Here is a 7,011-nt window from a genome sequence, read left to right on the forward strand (position 1 = left end):
TAATGTAAGCATCGCCACAAATGTAGCCTGAATTGAATGAAGAGGATTCGGATGATGCAGTCCTTACAGGAAGTCTCATCTAACACTGTGGGGAGCTGTGAAATTACTGGCCTGCTTGAACTCATCAACGAACTTGAGGTTTAGGTCATTTGTTCATTGCCAAAGGACATTCTTTCTATCTAGGTTTATCGTAATAGTGATAGGTTTATCTTATGAATAATAGTACTATTGATAATAGTACTAACAATAATAGTAACGTCAACCTAATTGAAATAAACTACGTTTTCATCGTCCAGATTTAATTACCCATCATTCCTGTGAAGATTCCCACAGTCCTTGGGTTCACAGCCCCAGGACCATAACTTTAGCTAAAGGGGAACGTTCCTCCGTTTAGTTAGTGTGAACCGGATGTCTGTCTTGCCCACAGGATGTTTCTGAGAAGAAGCCTCATCTCTTTACAGCCTAGAGACTAGAGTCTTCTTCAGTTGGATCACCTTAAAGCTGGCTCTTATTGCACATTTTTGCTGAACATTCAACAGGTTAAATTCCTATTGTGGAGACTACCTATGCATACACACTCAGCTGTGAGAAAGGGGAAGAAGAGAAACGAATAATTAGATGAGTTTTTGTTTCATTTTCACTTGATTAGAAAACATTAACTGCTATCAAGTCCATTTCAACGGATTCAATTTTGACTGACCCTACAGGACAGGGCAGAACTGCCCCTTTGGGTTTCCAAGACTTTGAAATCGCTATGGAAGTAGACGGTCTCACCTTTCTCCCTCAGAGCAACTGGTGGGTTTAAACCACTGGCTTTGTGGTTAGCAGCTCAATGCATAAACCACTAAGCTACCAGGGCTTCTGGGACTTTATCATAGTAAAACAGATCTGACAAACAGCTTGCCCTTTGGGCAATCACTTTCACCCTGTTGTGATACCGTCATCACCACTCATTTCTCAAATTTTTACATCACCCCCAAATAGAAACCCAATACCCTTTCAGCAATAACTCCCATGCCCTATTACTAAGAAACCTGAGTCTGTATGCATTTGCATTGTAGCTATTTCATATCCGTGGCATCATACAAGATGTATCTGACTTATTTCATTCAACATAATGTTTTCCAGGTTCATCCGTGTCATATCATGTAGTAGAAGTTCATTTATCTTTATGGTTGAACAATAATCCATCTTATACTGAGGAAACGGTGTTCGAGCCACATTTGGTGGGAGTTACAAAGACTAAGGCTAAAAGAGCCACATCGGGCATTTTACTTCACCACATTTACATATATCACAATTTGTTTACTAGTTCATCTGTTGAGAAACACTTGGATTGCTTATACCTTTCGATGATTGTGAATAATGCTACAGCAAACATTGGTGTATACAACACTTTTATGAAAAGGAAAATATTATTTTAAAGGCCACAAGCTAAATCTAAAAGGAACCCTGGTGGCACAGTGGTTTTGAGTTGGACTGTGAACCACAAGTTCAGTTTGAAACCATCAGCTGCTCTGAGGGAGAAAGATGAGGCTTTCTGTTTCTGTAAAGAGTAAGTCTAGGAAGTTCATCTGGGCAGTTCTACCTTGTTCTGTAAGGTCACTATGAATCAGCATTGAATCAATGGTAGTGAACTGAGTTGAGGTAAGCTAAATTCAGCCCCCAAACAGATTTTTAAAACTATTCTTTCCTAAGTACATCTGAGTCCGGTTAGCCAGCACAGTTAAATAAATCAGTTCCTTTTTCACAGAACACGTATCTAGTGACTCAGCGATTGTTGCTGCTATCTCCCATCTTCAACTTGAACATCTGAGCTACTTTCGAAACTAGTGCAGCGAGGTTCCCTCGAGGCACTGCTGGAGCCATAACGCAATTCTTGGAGAGATTGCTAGAGAGCCAGCACCAAGACAAAATCAAACCCTGACCGTACTGCCAACTCATGGAAACCCTATGAGCAGAACAGAACCACCCCAGGAGGTTTCTGAGACGATACATCTTTACAGGAGTAGACGACAACATCTTTTCCCCAGGGAGCAGCTGACGGATTCTGCAGACCTTTCTGTGAGCAGTTGAAAGCTTAACCACTTCACTCCCTGGGCTGCTTAATACCAAGACAAACAAAACTAAACCAAAGCAACCCACTACCACAGAGTCACTTCCAATGAGAGGACAGTGGAGAGATGTTCCATAGGGTTTCAAAGACTGTAAATCTCTCTGGGGACAGAGAGGCTCATCTTTCTCCTGCAGAGTGGCTAGTGAATTTGAACTACCAGTATTGTGGTTACTAGCTCAATGCTTAACCCACTATGCTACTGAAGCAGGATGGAGCTAGATAACTGGTACCAAAAGACCAATATGTAACATGGAGTCCTTTAGGATTCCCAGAGGCTCAGGTGATGAGGGGATCACTTTCATTGTGCTCTCTCATTAGGAGGATTGGCTCTGACTGCCATGGGATAAGGAAATTGTATATATATATATATTTATTTCCCCCTAATTTTCTATTTAAAATGTATACTTCAAACCACAGGTAGGATAGTAATCAACTTTCTAATTGTTATGTACTTCAACCTGTTTGTTCTTATTAATGATTTTGTAAGTATAATATCGATGAACAAATGTTCTGGGTAATATCTTCCTCTTACCTATGTCATTAAGCATCTAGCTATCATTTGAAATTGCCTTTCTGACTCTTTGATAAGTATCTTGATTCAATTATCTCATTGGTCCCTTCCCACTTGAGAGTCAACAATTTAATACCAAACAGCCCTTCGTTCCTTTTACTTGTCCCTTTCCAATTGAGAGTAAACAAAGTTGAGGCTAACCAGCCATCCCTCCCTCCTACTGGTCTCTTCCGAGTTCAGGCTAAACAAAGCTGACATTGAACGGCCATTAGTCATTACCTCTGCAGTCCGCCTCTTTCCGACCTTCCCTTTCACCCCCAGCTCACTCCCTCTTTTTTATGATTCCACATTTAGCTACTTCCAGGGCCCTGCCCCCACGTCACTCCCCACCTACCCATTACCATTGGAATCAGGAAGGAGCTGCAGTCGATAGTTTGCATCCATTATATATGACACTGCACTAATGAATGAAATAAGAGGCCCGACTGTCAGCTTCAACTATTTGATCTTCAGTTGTACATGTTTAAGAATCCTGGCATTGACAAGTAAATGAAAATCTATGTTCCAGGGAAGAGACTCTTTCGGGATCGAATTCGGGGTCCTCTCTTTTCCAGCAGTCACTTGGCTCTGCAGATGTGAGTCGTTGTAAATCCACTCCAGTCCACTTAAAACAAACAGGCCTTTTTTTTTTTTTTTTGAATGAATGAATCCCCGGGAGGCTCATATGCTTACCTTATTATTTGAGCTGCATGGACTGCTAATAGGACAAACCAAACTGTCCTGGAAGAAATACAGTCAGAGTGCTCCTGAGAGGCAAGGATGGTGAGACTTCCTCTTACAGACATGGACGTGCTGTCAGCAGCAGCCGGTCGCTGAGAAGGGCATCGTGTTAGGTAGGGAGAGGGGCAGCGAAGGAGAAGGCTGTCAGGGAGCAGTGGTGACACGGGGGCTGCAACAGTGGGCTCCGTCATGGGAACCATTCAGAGGACGGCACAGTGCTTCCTTCTGTGGTGCGGAAGGTCACTATGAGTTGCACCGACTCAATGGCCCCTACCAACCACACCTAAAGGTTGAGACGGCCCTGAGGCTTCTTGGAAGAAAGGCTTGGCTATCAGTTCTAAGAAACCAGTCACGGAGCCGTGTGGCGCACAGTGGTCCTACCCTCACATCCATGAAATCGGACTCCACAGGACACCACCATTAAAGCTGGAAGGATAACCCAGACCGAGCTCACAGGATGCAGTCCTCAAAAGACCTCGCCTGCCAGCCTGGGTCAGAATCGTTGCGAACAGTACTCGCAATGGAAAAGATCAGAATGACATTTTAGAAATTCTTTGGAGTCTGCCTGCCTTACCCTGAAATCTCACCAGCCTCACTCACAGGCTCACCCCCAGGCCCCCTCTCCTCCCAGCCTCCCCGTCCCCTTCCCCTGCCATGATGGGATGAGGGGGCGGGGATTGGAGGAGCTTCCTTTCTGCTTTCAAGCCGAGTCTTCGGTGCATATATTATGCTTTCTAACAATCTAGGCGTTATTTATCATTTTTATGACTTTGAAGAGCTTTGGAGTGACGGGAATGAATTCTCTCTTCATCAGCAAAGTTAGTGTTTGTATAGACTGCTGTGTTGTTGGCGTTGCTGTGGCATTGAGCCTTCCGTTGTTGTGTAGACTGGCGATGCTACTCCTCATAGTGCTGATTATTAAGCTAATACAAATTTTTAAATAAAAAAACAAACAACAGTTTGCATTTAACTGGGGCCATCTATCCTGTTTCAGCATTCTCATTTCTGCCCTTAGCATGCACCCATGGTTGCGGCTGAATGTGAGCTTTAGAATGTGTACTAAGCACCCAGCACAGGGCTTTCTCAGTCATCCACCCCCATCAGATGCTTTCTGGCTCAGAGATCGAGAATGGTGAGAAACCACAGACATGCTTTCCTAAATGGTCTTAGAATAGCAAGTTAAAGTAAGAAGACTTTATGGGCGGGCGAGAAATGCACAACAAAGACTTCAGAGAACTGTGACCAGACTGGGATTGCTAGGAAAGAGGAGACTATACTCTCTGTGGCAGTGACATCCTCTACTGTCAACTTGAGGAAGGGGTGGAGTCTAGCCTGTCAACCAGGTCATCGTTAATGAGGCCTTTGTGTGGGCCTGACCTTCTCTTAAGGTTTCTGGGAACTCCTGTCTTCCACACACACTCTTTTCCTGTGAGACATTCCTGTTGACAAGCCACCTGGAGCTACACTGATGGAGCCACAGTCCTGGAGCTGGAGAAGCCATGTGGAAACCCACGTCAGCGCTGAGAAGCTTCCACTCCCACTGGATCCACAAAACTTTCCACCCACTGGTGTGATCTTCCTGCATTCGGTGTTGTTGCATGTGTTGTGTGAGTCTGAAGAGAAATTTATAGACTGGTATTGGACATATGGGCTAATACTGGACTTACGGACTTGATCTGGCCTGGGCTGGGATGTTTTCTTAATATACAATCACGCTTTTACATAAAGCTCTTTCTTATACACATGAGTGTCTATGAATTTGCTTCTCTAGTCTACTCAGACTAACACAGGAATTCCTCTTTCTTATTTCTTAACATATAAGTCATTAAAGTTCGGGATTTGCATGCAAGCTTTGCTTTGCAAACTGTTGCAGGGTTCACTGTGGAGATGCTCCAAGTCTGCCTTCTGTAGAGAACGGTGGAGGTCAAAGCCACGGCTTCTCAGCAGACGCCTACCTTTCATTATTATCAGCATTAGTAGTGAGCTTCTTTTTCTGTTTTAAAATTCCGATTCACAGATTTTATTCTGCTTTCTCTCCCCGCTCCCCTTCTTTTCTCGTGTGTGCTGGCAAAATTAGAGTCCTTGGGTAAGGCCAGTGGTTTCATGGTAAACTCCTAAGAGAAACGTCCCTTCAAGTTCACTGGGAGGAACCGTGAAAGTAAGGCCTGGCCATCTGCTTCGCAAAGGGCTGTTGTGAAGCAGGTCTCCCTCCCCGTGAGTCACTAAGAGTGGATGCGTTTGAATTAGGGTGTTGGTGAAATATACAAAATGTATCAATGGGCTGCCAGAAAGACAAACAAGCTGTTTTGGAAGAGGGATAGCCAGGATGTTTCTTGGAAGCCAGGCTGGTGAGACTTTGTCTTCCGTACTTTGGACTCGTGCTTAGGAGAGCCGGTCGCTGGAGAATAGCATCGTGCTTAGTAAAGGAAGAATCTTGGCGAGACAGACGGACACAGTGATCGCAACAATGAGCTTCCACGACAGCAAGTGGGACAACGCGCCGACCAGGCCGCGTGCATTCTGTTGGACACGGGGCTGCTTTGAGTCAGACTTCACTGACGGCACCTCACAGGAACAGCACCCAGCAGAGCCCAGAGAAGGGCAAAGTACATTCTGTGGCCCTCAGTAAGTGCCTCTCCATCAGGTAATACTTCCTGCAGGTTGGTTTTTATAACCAGTCTTTGCACTCCAAGGCAGTCCTGTGCATGTCTGTGTGGTATATACTCTCAGTGGGGATATGCTGTGATAGCAACGAAAATAAGAATTATTATTATGGCCTCATTCCTTCTGCTTCCTCTTATTAATTCTACTCTTTTACCAACAACTCAAGAGGCTGGTCACATGGAAGACATTTTAGTTTAAAGGAACGGCTCAGTAAATCACAAAATATGGTACAATTATGTAATCTAAAAGTTGGAAGGAACGTTGGATCCTGCCTACACTGGAAAAATATTTTAAATAAAAGCAAAGATGTCCCCAAGAACCCTCCCATTACTAATGTGAGTTACAAAGCAAAGCTCACTGTCAGTGAGTTGACTCCTACTCTGGCGACCCTACAAAGACAAGGTGGAACTCTCCCTGTGGGTTCCCGAGACCGTAGCTCTTTACAGAAGTAGAAAGCCTTCTCTTTCTCCCATGGTGCAACTGGTAGTTTTGAACTGCTGACCTTGCAGTTAGCAGCCCAACATGCAACGACAATACCACCAGGGCTCATTCGGTTCCGTATTCTTTGGTCTAACTCCTTATTATTGCAATAAAACCTCATGACAGGATGTCTTCTGAGGAAAGGTAAAATCAATTTTTGTGGGTGGTACAAGACAGAGGTCAAGAAATAAAGTGTGTGAGGCCCTCTCTGACCTCCTCTGGTTTCCCTACAGCCACAAGGCAGGGGTCAGACCTACTTCCCTGCTCCCTCCTTCTTTACCTGCTCAACCATTCACAGCACTGGCCACACAGAAGCCATAGACAATAAGAAGGATCTCGCACTGCCATGGAAGCCATTCTGATTCGACCCTCTGGGCCATGGTGGAATGTCCCCTGTGGGTGTCCAGACGGGAACTCTTTGCAGGAGCAGAAAGCCGCCTCGTTCTTCCTTAGAGCAGCT

Source organism: Echinops telfairi, unplaced genomic scaffold, assembly GCF_000313985.2.
Source record: "Echinops telfairi isolate 266 unplaced genomic scaffold, ASM31398v2 ScPeMD7_7469;HRSCAF=8507_1, whole genome shotgun sequence".
In the NCBI taxonomy this organism is placed as follows: domain Eukaryota; kingdom Metazoa; phylum Chordata; class Mammalia; order Afrosoricida; family Tenrecidae; genus Echinops; species Echinops telfairi.